The following is a 14,044-nucleotide window of genomic DNA, read 5'->3' on the forward strand; positions in this document are numbered from 1 at the left end:
AATAATGACACTGGCTTGAGTACAGTTGTAAGTAGACCATGAATGGGCTTAGCACACAGCTTTGAGACACCAGTGCTTAGCAGAAGAAAGATCAGAACAGAGCTTAATAAACCACAGACAATGACAACATTCTTTCATGCAGAAGCAGATGTTTGAGTGATGAAGCAGGTTCCTGATGAATATTACTGGTGTTAAAAACAGAGCTGAAGTTAATGAAATGCTGAACTTTTGTATGCTGTTGTTCCAGGTAATCCTGTACTGGATGTAGTGCAGTAATAATTAAATCCTACATGGATCAGTTTGCAAAGCGATGTGCAGTGAAGATATTTTCCCAGCATATTCTCCATTACTGCATTTTTGCCTGGTTCTTAAATGTACTTCAGATCAGTCAGCTGCGAGACCTAAGATATATGCCACTCAAACTTTGCAAAAATAAAAATTTATTAACTTGGCAGAATTGCATCGATCTTTGAGTTTGTGAAAAGCATTGTGTTCTGATGACATAGTTCACTGCACTCCAATACTGCCCAGATTTCCAAATCACAGACTCTATTCTCAACAGGCCTCAAATAGATCAGACACTTTCTGGCGTTTTAGTTTCCCCCAGTGCCACACATTTGTTCTCATACTCAATCATTGGTTTGACATGTTCACACACTGCCACTAAGAGCCTGTTGCAGTTAGATTTGTCCTAAAATGAAGTTCTGGCAGTATCAAAGTTTCACACACTTTTCCTGCAGAGTATCAACAGCTGAGATGCATATCAATCCAAGAACCAATAGGAGCACAGAACCTGATGATGCAATCCATGTGACAATTCAAATGAACACAGGGGGAAAGAAAAAAAAAAAAAAAGTCAAAATAGTGTCAATACAGAGAGAGACTCACTGTGCAAATTCACCACTGCAGACTATCTACATTTGCAGTAAGGAATCATTTTAGAACGCAGGATAGTGAAAGTGTCATGGGAGAATGACGTTAAACTCTGGGTCAAAGGTTCCTTTTGCGTTTGGCACATCTTCATTGTCATTCAGTCTGACTTTATGACAGCTAAGATCTTACCGTGTGACATGAGAGCCATATTTGTGTACTCTGACATGCTACAATCCTTCAGGAGGAAGAAAAAATAAATAAATTACACAATGTGTGCCAGCTTAACAATGTGTTGATCCTTCAGCACAGCTTTAGACATTCAGACTGAGGCCCCGTTTACACTAGTGTGTTTTAGTTTTAAAACGGCGTTTTAGAATGAAAACGATCCGCGTCCACACTCGCGTTTCACCCAGCGTTTCTGAACAGCTCTCCGTCCACACCAAAACGCTGAAAACGCACATCACGTGACCACACACACACTCTCGGGCAAGCGCTGCAGCCATCTACCCAGATGAGAGCTGTGCTAGTCGGACTTCTCATAAAGCATCTCCCGCTGGATCTAACCTCACTATATTTATTAAACGGGATATTTCATTTATCTTGTTGTCTTTATCTAACGACATATTCCCTGACTTTGGGCATTGGAATCTATTACTTGTTCTCAGGTAACGTGTTTTGGCTAAGCGCAAAGATAAGTTAATGATTAATGTAACCACGTACATTCTGTATATTGACTGATCGCTTGCCTTTATTTCCTATAATGTATAAACTTATTGTATGTTATACTTTTATAATGGCCATTATCGATTAAAACTGATATTCAGCAAAAGAGAGGCTGTGTTTCGTATTTTCACTGAAATTGAAAGGAGGCAGTTGTTGTAGGCTCCGTTTTGTTATAAATATCCACACAGTGAAGATGACGCTCATATTTGCAGCACGGCGCCTCAACATTTTTGCTGTCTGTTTAGTTGTTAATATTAAAATGAAAATAGGCAGTTCCTTATATCATGTTTACATTTTATTGTTGAGAAAGTAAAACAACGTAGCCAGGGTGATGTGAATGAAGTTATAAAGTACACGGTTCCCTTTAAAGATTTACCCATGTCCTCGGTATAGTCTGTTTTCCATATCAAACTGAGAAGAAGAGACTGCAGCCATGATCAAACTTGCGAAGTTTTAACTTACACGGAGAAGATGCAGGACTGAACTGTGTGTGTTAGGCTACTTAATATTCAGGAAAAGCCCCAATCAGAGAGGCGAATGTCTGCAGCCCCGCCTCCGTTTTCAAATGTCTCCGTTTTCCATCATCCACACTGAGACGGAGCAGCTGCGTTTCAGAATGAAAACGGCCTCTCCAGCGTTTTCGAAACGCTCCGTTTTCGGCGCTCGAGAACTCCGGCGTAGTGTGGACGGATGGCGTAACCGTAGCAAAACTTATGCGTTTTCAAACTAAAACGCATTAGTGTAAACGGGGCCTGAGTCCTGCAGTGGTTTATACAGTAATCTGAGCTCCACTCTTTAAGGATCTGATGGAGGAACATGCAAAACCGCATTGTTCTCTCAGCTGTTCAATGACTGGACAAACAGGTTGAGATGGAGGTCTGAAGAAAACAGCTTTATCACGTTCACACAGAAGCCTGGGTTACTTTCCTTTAGTTAAGGAAAGCATGAATCAAGTACTTGCATATATTCAGTTTTAGAGTGTTTAGAGTAAACACTGATGCATTAATGACCATACAGGTCAGGCAGGATTAACGATGGTGTGGCTTTTTTCAGGTCAACAATTCTTTCACATCAGTTAAACATGAATGAAGCCCAGTAGAGCAAACATCAACACTTATGTTTCATTTGAAAGATTCAGCATTAAGGCTTCAACGCTGAGAATTTCATAGAAGTCATCGTGTGAGCAGACTCTAAATCTTCAGATCCATCATAGCATCTAGGGTCACTTGTACCTTATGAATGAGTTTAATCCCCTGTAATCAACATACATAAAGTGCTGCATTATCCTCTCCAACAAAAACTTCAAGCCACCTTTGCCATCGTTTAGCCTTTAAATTAGATTTGATGTTTTGTAAAGTGACCCTTGGGAAACAGCAGTTAGAATTCATACACAACTCAATTTAATCCTTTTTAAATTCTCAATTTTCCTCCATCTCGATGTTCAGGCAGAATGCATGTGTACCGATCATGTGACAAGCGCATTTTAAACTCTCTCCCCACAATATGTCTGTTTTTTAGAATTGATCAACGATCAGTCTTTCATCCATTACTGTGACATCACTTCCTTTAGATTGAGAGTCTATGGCAAGTTCCTTTAGCAGCAGAGGGCAGTGTTTCTCCAGTCTCAGCTCATTCCTGCAGCAGTTGTGCTTCATTTGCAGCATTTTAAATCATACATCTCTGTACATTGAGATTTTGTTCCTGTGTGTATATGAGGATGTCCATGAGGGTTTGAGTGTTTAGGGTTGAGGGGTGCAGTTCAGCTTTTCCAGCAATGTTAGCACTGTTGCTCTGTGTAGCCTTTGATGCAGAGATCGAGGTGTTTTGAACACTGCATAACAGTGCAGACGCATTTCTCAAGTTTTGCATTTTCATCATGAAAATGTCCAGCAAATGTCCAAGAAGAAGAGTCCTGAAGATTGCAATTTTATTTAAGCATGTAAACTTGAGTGATTCAGTCTCTGATTAAATCCATGCTGGTGGAAATTAGAAAGCTTGAGTGAAGTCTGTCCAGAGCATAGAGTCAAACTGAGGAACAGTCAGCTCTTTTTATTTGGAGAAATAAGCAAAACCTTCAATGCAGCAGTTGTAGGTTGGATTCGATTACTGGAAGCTTCCATGAAATGTGCACATGATTGGTCTTTTACTTTCCACATGGACTGAGTTTCTCTAGAGTGATTTGTACTGTAGTTGGTCTCGTGTTGTCATGAGGAGAAACCTGTCAAACAAAAGCAAACATCACTCTGAACAGTACTGCAGTGTCTTCATGGAGGATTATAATCAGTCAGGAGGTTCTCCAGAAGTAAATGACTGGGAGTTTAGTTGTTCAGACCAGCTGGATGAATAATGAAAGTGTCAGTCTGCTGGATGATGATAATGTTCTATAATCAGAGACTAATTTTCTATAAAGTCAGATGAGTTCACCTCAGCCCTGCAGTATTTCATCATTTGGGGTGATCTTGAAGAGTCTGACGTGTTGAATTATGGGTTATTTTGAGCAAGATGACAGGTTTAGAACTCCTTCCACAGTTTAAGGTCTATCAGAGGGAAACAAACAGTATTTTTATGGTACAGGTCTATGCAAAACACACTGTATGGGTCAAAATCAATCATCATCATCATCATCATCAGTAGTAGTAGTAGTAGTATTTTTAGTAGGAGTAGTACATGAATTGAAAAAAAAAATCCTACTTTAATGTGCATAGATTTATAAAAACCATAAACAGGCATTCATAAAGAACATGCAACTGAAAATAAGACATTAAAAATAGCATGCATAAAAATAAAAAAAAACTGCATACCATTAAAGTAAAGCATTGTTAGCAGGTAATCTGCAGCTTTCCAGCAAGTCAGATAAAGGGTCTGTGGAGAGCTGTTGTTCACATCTACTGAATCCAAAACTGAAAGACTGTTCAGTTTCTGTATGGAAAGTCATATTAAGATTAAATTGTTTACCCAAAAATAAGATGTCATTAACTTTTATAATACTCATGTATTTATATAAAAAGCATGCATTTAAAATTTTCATTTAGAAAAGGCATGCCTTGTTAAATAGAAACAGAGCATGCATATAAAGGCAATTGAAATATGGAGACATGTATTTAAAAAACAATTCAATTAAAAATAGAAAAAAAATGCATGCATTTAGTGTGTTTATAACACGCATAACATTAAATTGATGCATGAATATTTTTTAAAAATGCATACAAAATCAAAGAACTACAAAAGCAGAAATCCATTCTTATGCATGCCTTAAAAAACAAAATAGCCATTCATTCATAAAATGTGCATGCATTTAAAAAGGCAATTAAAATTATGCACAATTAAAAACAAATAGCCTGCATAACACTTTTAAAAGAAAACTGCATACAATTAAATGCGTTCAATTAATGTTACCAGACATTTCTGCATCTTTTCTATAGTCATCCAGCAGGTCAGCTGAAGAGTCTTTGGTGAGCTGCTGTTCTCCTAAATCCAGAGAAAGTAGGCATGCATTAAATACTAGGCAAGCTTTTATAAAAAAGGGCATAAAATATAAAAAATTTGAATCTTTACAAAAGAAATGCATGCATTTAAAATAAAATATGAACATTTATAGGCATAAAGAAAAAAAATCAAGATGGCGGCGTGCAGATGGAGCGTGCAAACAGTGCTAATTTTCACTGCGTTTTATAGTTTGCTTTATCCAGCAAAGGAGCCCAGTTTGTTTTATCCAGCTAAGGAGCCCAGTTTGGGGCATTTTACTTTTTTAATTCAGGACAGAGATATGACGGAGAGACATTTCGGCATGGGAACGAATATTGTTTACGAGTCGTTTCTATCCCATCCGTGGGCAGTTCCGTGTACGAAGAAAAATGGGAGTAAAAGAAAACAACGAAGAAGCGATGGATCAATTATAATTATATGCTTACTTTTGTCTGGTGATGTTCATCCATGCCCTGGCCCGGCAGCAGGAGGATGTCAGCAGCCAGGAGATATTATAGTAAAGTCACGCTTTGATGTACGGCGTGCGGGCGGCGAAGAGTGTCGGAGACCAGCGATTTCAGAGGAATGGAGTTTTATTGCAGAAAACTGGGATAGTTTGTCATCTGCGCACGATGAAGCGAGAGATGTGCGAACTGCTCAGGGAATGCCGGCTGGTGTCGTTTACCATGAGGACCGTTTCCTTCGACCCGTATGTATGGAGCCTGCGAGTAAACAGGTGGTTTCGTCTTTGAACTTGGATTCTCCGGTAAGCGCATATCATCAAAATGTTATTCATGATGCGGACTTCAAGAGATCATCTAAAGGTCTACGTATTGCTCATTTAAACGTAAGGAGTCTTCTGCCAAAGATTTCCGAGCTAAGACTGTTGTGTTCGGATCTACGGTTGTCGGTATTTGGGTGTAGTGAAACTTGGTTGGACGGTTCAGTGTTGGACTCAGAAATTGAAATTGCGAATTATAGTTTGATAAGAAGAGACCGAAATCGTAATGGTGGTGGCGTATGTGTTTATATAAGATCGGATTTGTCTTTTAATGTTAGAAATGAGATGAATAATGCATCCATTGAAGCTGTGTGGGTGAACGTTTTATTACCAAAGAGTAAACCTATTTTAATTGGAAACTTGTATCGGCCACCAGATCAAAGTAATTTTTATGAATTGTTGGACGAAAGTTTAAATGATTTTGTGAAAACCCATGGATCGGAAATTATAATATGTGGGGATTTAAATACTGATATGTTAAATGTGGACGCTGTGTTATATAAGGCTTTTAAACATTTTTCAGATTTTTTTGGATTGAAGCAAATTATTAAGGTTCCAACTAGAATTACTCCCAAATCGCAGTCTATTATAGATTTGATTCTTACATCTGATTCAGATAAGATAAGTTGTAGTGGTGTTATTGAGTGTAGTATGAGTGATCATTTTTTAGTATATTTATGTAGAAAAGTGCAAAAGGTGAAGCTTATGGGTCATAATACTGTTTTAGTGAGGTCAATGAAGAATTATAGTCCTAATTTATTTTGTGATATATTGGATAAAGTTGATTGGTCCGGGGTATGGGGATCCAAGGATGTGGAGGCAGCATGGGATTGTTTTAAGGATCTGTTCAGTAATGCTTTGAATAAAATAGCACCATATAAAAAAATAAGAGTTAAACAAAGATCAGACCCTTGGATTACAGATGAAATTTTACAACTGTTAAAGATAAGAGATGAGAGTTTTGCCAAGTTTAGGAAGGATAGTGATTGTAGCAGTTATGAGTTTTATAAATTAAAGAGAAATGAGGTTAGGAACAAAATAAGAGAAGCAAAAAGGGTTTTTTTTAAGGATAAGATCAATGAAAATAAATTTGATCCAAAAAAACTTTGGGGTGTACTGAGAAATTTAGGTTATTCATATGCTAAAAGTAGGAAATCATCTAAAATTAACTTAAAGGTAGAAGACAAATTAATAGTTCATCCGAAGGATATTGCCGAATCTTTTAATCAGTATTTTATATTGTTAGCAAAAAAATTATGTGGTCAGCTTCCAGGGCAACCTGATATTTACAATGAAGATAGAGTGTTTTCTTTTTATAGACAACAGGACATTTTGCCGGATTCTTTTAGTCTGAGACCTGTTACAGAAAGTGAAGTTTTAAAAATTATTAGTGAGTTAAAATTAAATAAGGCTCCTGGAGTTGATAATATTCCTGCTAGATTTTTTAAAGACTCTGTTAAAGTGATTGCCCCCTTGGTGTCACATATTTTAAATTTATCTATTGAACAAGGGAAAATACCATGTGATTTTAAAAGTGCTAGAGTTATACCATTATATAAAAAAGGAAGTACGTTAGATATGATTAACTATAGACCTGTATCAATCTTAGGGGTTATGTCTAAAATTCTGGAAAAAATTGTACACGAACAGATAGTCAACTACATTACTAAAAAACATATTTTGTATGAGTTACAGTCAGGTTTTAGAGCATTGCATTCCACCGAGACATGTATATTACATATGACAGACAAAATACGGAGAGCTGTAGATGGTGGCAACTATTGTGGAATGGTGCTGCTGGACCTTCAGAAGGCTTTTGACACTGTGGACCATCAAATTTTACTATATAAATTAAAGGCAATTGGATTTGATAAAGTGTCTTTAAAGTGGGTTCAGTCATATCTGCATGATAGAAACCAGAGAGTCGATATAAAGGGTATATTATCTGCTCCCTTATCAATCAACTGTGGAGTACCTCAAGGAAGTATTTTAGGTCCATTATTTTTTCTTTTATATATTAATGATTTAAAAATAGCGTGTTCAGAGGAGCTCTATCTTTATGCTGATGATGCCGCAATTTTAGTATCTCATCATGACATAAGGGCCCTGGAAGAAATTATGAGTTCACAGTTAAAAAGTGTTTACAACTGGTTTTTAGACAACAAACTTTCTTTACACATGGGTAAAACAGAGGCTATTTTATTTGCTTCAAGAGTGAAATTAAAAAAAGATGATAATTTGGTAGTTAAGATTAATGATTGGAAAATTCAGTCAAAAAATGTGATAAACTATTTGGGTTGCTTAATAGATAATAAATTATCAGGAGATGCTATGGCAAAAAAAGTTATTACGAAGATTTGTGGAAAAATTAGGTTTTTAGCAAGGCAATCTGATCTTTTGGATGTTCATTCTTTACAATTGTTGGCAGGAGCTTTAATTCAACCCCATTTTGATTATGCTACGTCATTTTGGTACAGTAGCTGCTCACAAAATTTGAAGGAGAAATTGCAAAAGGCACAAAATAAATTAGTACGAATAATTTTAAAAATGCATCCTAGAGCACATTTGCACAAAGAGTCTTTTAATAAATTAGGTATGTTAACTGTTAGTAATAGAGTGTGTTTTTTAAAACTGGGAATGGTACGTAAAATGTTTAATAATGTGGTTCCTAGCTATTTGATGAACTATTTTCAAATGGTGAGGCAACAGCATTCATACAGTACTAGGAGTTGGGATTTTAATATTTGTTTATTTAAATTTAGAAGTTTAGTGGGGAAAAATATGTTTTTATATACAAGTGCAATCATGTGGAACAAACTACCAAAAGCAATCAAGGAAATAAAAGATTTAAGGTTGTTCAAAAAAGCTATTAAAAGATGGTTGTTTGATGAGGATAATTAGTTTTGCATGGTGGATGAGGATTTTTTAAATTATGTTACTTGAGTGTGAATAGGTTGGCGGCTGGAGGGACATTGTGCTGGATAGGTTGGCTGTTTGTACCGCTGTGGCGACTGTTTGTTTTATTCTTCATTAGTATTATGAAGCCATACATTGTTTTAATTTAACAGAGGACCACAATGGAAATAAGCCCAGGGCTTTATTGTGTTTTTATCCTCGACAGTTTTTTTTAACAAAGTGTATGGAATACTTTTTGTACAGTTTGTCTAAAATCTGTCAAATAAAATTCAATTCAATTCAATTCAAAAGAAATTACATGCATACATTAAAATCATGCAAAAAAAAAAAAAAAAAGGCAGAAATCCATTCTTTTGCATGGATTTTTTTTTAAACTGCATAAATTAAATGCATTGTTACCAGACATTACTGCATCTTTTCTAGTACTCCTGCAGATCAGACGAAGGGTCTTCTGGTAAGCTGCTGATCTCCACATCTCCTGGACCCAAAACTAAAACAATGCATGTAACTAAATACAAATATTAAAAGACACATTTTTAAAAACGGTATGTAGTTAAAAAAATAATAAAATAATGCATTCATCAAGGCATACATTTTTTAGGGAAAGGCAGATACATGCATTTAAAAGGGCATAAAAATAAATGTAAAAAAATGTATTTTTCATAAATTTAATTGCATACAAAAATGCAAGCATTTGTAAATGTTCTCATTTAAAAAAAAAAAAAAAAAAACAGCATGAAATATATACATGCATAATTTAGATGCATAAAAATTCAGAAATGAATTTATGCATGCATATTCAAAAAAGATTTACACAAAGGGGCATGCACTTAATTACATGCAATTGAAAATGGCGGGGGGGCATTAAATAAACATGCATTTAATTAAATGCATTTATTAAAAAAAAAAGGCATGCATATGAAAACATGTATGCAATTAAACAATGCATGCATACAGCATGTACTAAAAAAAAGCATGCAATTAAATACTGCATGCATTAATAAAAAAAATGCATACAAATAATTGATAATAAACTAGTGCAATCAAAAAAATATGCATAACAGCATAATTAATGGATGCATAAAGCATGCAATAAAAAAAATGTAAAAGTCATGCATTTAATGTTTATAAAAAAAATGCATAGAGGTTAATTCGTGTATAAGTTTTAAATGTATCCAATAAATTAAATGCATCAAATCAATAAATGGCATTATAAAAAAAAATGCATTGAATTATAAAGATTACAGAGTAGCCAATATTTGAAGGACCAAAATCTGTTTTATTAGTCCAAAAGCTATTCAAAACTAGTAACAACAATCTAACTTTTAATTCCAATTCAAACTTATTTCTGTAAATAAAAAAAAAAAGCATGCAATTAAAAAAAAAATGCATGTATATACAGAACAGAAATTTTACACTTAAAATACATCAAGCACGCAATGGTAAATATAATGAATAATTGCATAGATAAAAATCTAAAATAGATAAGAGTGCATTATTAGGTGGAGATGCCACTGGCTTGATTCAATCATTTGAGCGAGTAATGGATCTCATAACAAATAGGAAAACGGGGTAGATGAAGACTCACCAGATGATGAGGGATCCCACTGCAGAGAGAAATGGATTGTTATTTGCAAATGTAAAATCAAAAATCACAGTCAGAGATCAGATATTTACACACCCGTTTATCTCCAAGCCTCATTTTTTATTTTCTGAAGGGTCTCACAAGGACCACAGTGATCATGACTATCAGCTTCTTTACATTTCTCTGAAGCCAGTGTTTGATCCACCATTCAGCACAAACGTCAGGTTGCCAGACCTTCAGGAATCCAACAGATATTACCTTGACACCACAGCGAAGAAAAGCATCGGTCATTTTAAAAGTGCTTGGTGAAATGCAAAACTGAAGGTTTAAAGATCAATACCTCAGTGCCTTCTTGAGGTCCTTGATTTTGGTACAGCAGGCCGACGCAAAATGCAGATTCCCAAAAATAAACATTCACGCTGCAAAAATTTCCATCGCTAAATGTATTGCAATCACAAGCAACCTGGTATAACACCTCTGTGTGTCTGACACAGTTTAGCATTTAAATGGATAAAGCAAGTAGAGATGTGGTCTACAATGATGAACCCCTGCACTCTACAATGATACACATTTCAGGCCCACTTAGGATGCATTTTATAATTGGACAAGCTCCATGACTATACTGTAGTTTTTTTTAGTGAAACAATCTCATAATCTTCATACTATACAACATTTCAGATTTTGCCATAAACAAATATTTAAAATTGACAAACAAGAACAGCTAAGTGTGTCAAATGTCTTCAACTGCATTTAGATTTCTAAATACAGGGTTTATTAGTATGAACCGGGTTATTCAAATTTTTAATGTGCTTAATGTTATGTTGAATGTAGTGATGTGAATGCTGATGTAGTTGTGTGGTGAAGCCAAAAAGAAGTTCACTTGTGGACAATAAAAGTAAAAAATCTGACCCGTTTAAAGTCCGGCATTTGCTCTTCTGCTCTTGAAGAAAGTCAGATGACTGCGGCGAGGAGCAAAAACAGGTACTCTCGTACCTTCTCATGATCCCTGCTTCATGGAAAGGAGTCCTCACATGGCCGAGGCTTTCAGACCACACGTTGAAATCCATATTGGTTTAAATGGGAGTAATATGAATGGACCTTTTAAAAAAAATAAATAATCAACACAAGACATCCTTTTTTATTAATAAACCATGCTGCTCTTTAACATTAACATTTTCCACCAAGCATCTAGGATTTCACACTTGATCAGTCTCTACAGGTCAGTTATTTTGGTCTCTAGGCTAGAGCTGCCGCTGTCTGAACAGCTCAACCTAGCAGATTTGGAAACGCCTCTGTATAACGGCAACTTTTCTATCCACCACATTGGGATGTTCCTCGGGGAGTAATGCCTGCAGTTGGTAGGTCATAGGTAATCATGACTAAAGCCTGCATTCTAGATGAAGCTGAAGTTCTCAACTTGCCCATTTAGCAGACCAGAACCTAATGTAGTCGAGTCAAACCTTTGTTGCATTACTGCTCTGCATTATAAACCATCACAATCATGGATCTCTGCCAGCATTAATCATTCATCATTCAAAAACAATAAAACGTGACAGAGGACATTCAACACTGACTGATACATACTCAAGTCTGCAGGATCTGTAAATCAGGCCCATCTTCTGCCCGGTCACATCTTCTGTGTTGGGCCTGAAGTGTCAGATCACTGGAATTAAAGAAATATCAGATATGACTGGGTTATCAAAATGAAAATCAAACAACTGAGTAAAGCTGTAATAGTCTAAAGCAGCATGATAGTCTAAATCAGGGGTGTCAAACTCAATACCTGGAGGGTCGAAGCCCTGCACAGTTTAGTTCCAGCCCTGCTCCAACACACTTACCTGTAGGTTTCAAACAAGCCTGAAGGACTCAATTAGTTTGATCAGGTGTGTTTAATTAGAGTTGGAACTAAACTGTGCAGAGCTGCGGCCCTTTTGGAACTGAGTTTGACACCTGTGGTCTAAATGGTAGTAAACGTCTGACGACTAGATAACTCGCACAGAAACTTTAAATAAGTATAATTTAATGGCTTTTATTGACTCGATGGGACTAATAAACTACAGAATAATCTCTCAAAAGGATTTACGCACTCAACTTAAGCGTGTCAAGTAAAAACATGTGGTAACTTCACAAGCAGCATTTACTACAGAGTAGTAAGTTTCAGAGAATCCAGATGCAGTAACTTTGAATTCATTTTTTTACATGCAGGTTTACCAGAATTAGGTTTATTCATAGAAACCTTAAATCGCCCAGTCCTAGAAGCAGGTAGTAAACGGAGTAAAAACAAACATTAACATCATACCTTGTCAGGATCTTGAATGTAATGTATTTAATTTAGTGCCATGTCAGCAACCAAGGCAATCTTCATGGCAGGAATCTTTCAAAAATAAATATACAATTTAAAAATCAACAAACAAAATACATAAATTAAATAAGATTTGTGTTAATACATGATAAAAATTCTAAAATCTTTTCTGGTGTTACTTTGTCAAAAATGTCCTTAAGAGTTCATTTCATAAAAAGTCCTTCTGGAATCAGTAAAAGCAGGACAGTCCAGTAAAATGTGTTTTACAGTAAGAGGAGTTTTGCAGCACAAACACTGAGTAGGGTTTTCACCTTGGAGCAAAAAACCATGTGTAATTCTCGTATGCCCAATACGGCATCTGGTAAAAACTACTTGATTAAATCGATTCTTAAAATATCTTAAAATTGTGTGAAACTTCAGGTTGGATTTCATGTAATTTATTGTTTTCTAATGCATCCCATTCCTTTTGCCACTTGTTTAAAATGTAAGCGTTGATAAAGGGTTTCATTTCTGACGGAGAAATTTGGCATTTGTTCACTACTTGCTTCAAAGCATCTTTAGCAGCTGCATCAGCTCGCTCATTGCCTAAAAGTCCGACATGTCCTGGAACCCAGCAAAAAATGTGATAAAACTGATTTTGTAGTTGTGAACCTTAGTTAAAATATTATCAATCAAAGGATGATCATTCGTTGAAGATTCCATAACTTGGAGGCATGATTTAGAGTCTGTAAAAATGATGGATTTCTTTTGTTGGGCATTTTCTATATACTCCAATGCTAAAAGTAAAGCGCGGGCTTCAGCTGTGAATATGGAGCATTCTTTAGGCAGACTGATTCCATAATGTTGTTGACCAGTTACCATTGCAGCTGCTACGCTATTTTCCACCTTTGAGCCATCTGTAAAAATAGGTGAATGCTGAGAATATTGGCTTCTAATATTCAAATATTGTTGTCTGTAAACATTGGGATGAGTTACTCTTTTCTTCTGATGTCCTAAATCCATATTGATTATGGGCTTCTTTAGAGTCCAATGAGGCAGGGCACTGAAGTGTATTTGACTTAATGTCCAGGTTTATGTTTAAATTTTGTAGATGTGGGTTAATGCGCACACCAAATGGTCTGATGGTTTTTGGCTTACTTGCATATAACTGTACAAACTGTGGGTTAAATACTGCAGAATAAGCTGGGTTGTTGTCAGGATCTTGAAATGGAAGATCTGAGCAGGCAGACTTGCATGTCTTTGCATGGCCCAGGCAGACACACAGGGGTCTTCAACCCAGTCAATTCCACAAGGATTTTAACTGTAGTAAGAACCACCCTTATAAAGTCAAACAGAATTAGAAAGACACAAAAAAAACCAATCAACATTAAAACATACTGCTCAAAATTCCAGGGTTGCC

The 14,044-nt window shown here is 36.0% G+C and overlaps 1 long non-coding RNA gene across 1 annotated transcript; it reads right to left on the reverse strand.

The window, feature by feature from the left end:
- LOC101883403 (uncharacterized) lies at positions 1-10,966 on the reverse strand. Its single transcript, XR_015480363.1, has 3 exons — positions 9,589-10,966; positions 2,349-4,186; positions 1-1,197 (listed from the first exon to the last, which is right to left on the reverse strand). It is a non-coding gene; the product is annotated as an uncharacterized LOC101883403 (long non-coding RNA).
- Positions 10,967-14,044: the final 3,078 nt, after the last annotated feature.

This window comes from Danio rerio, chromosome 3, assembly GCF_052040795.2.
Source record: "Danio rerio strain M-AB ecotype USA chromosome 3, GRCz13ab, whole genome shotgun sequence".
In the NCBI taxonomy this organism is placed as follows: Eukaryota; Metazoa; Chordata; class Actinopteri; order Cypriniformes; family Danionidae; genus Danio; species Danio rerio.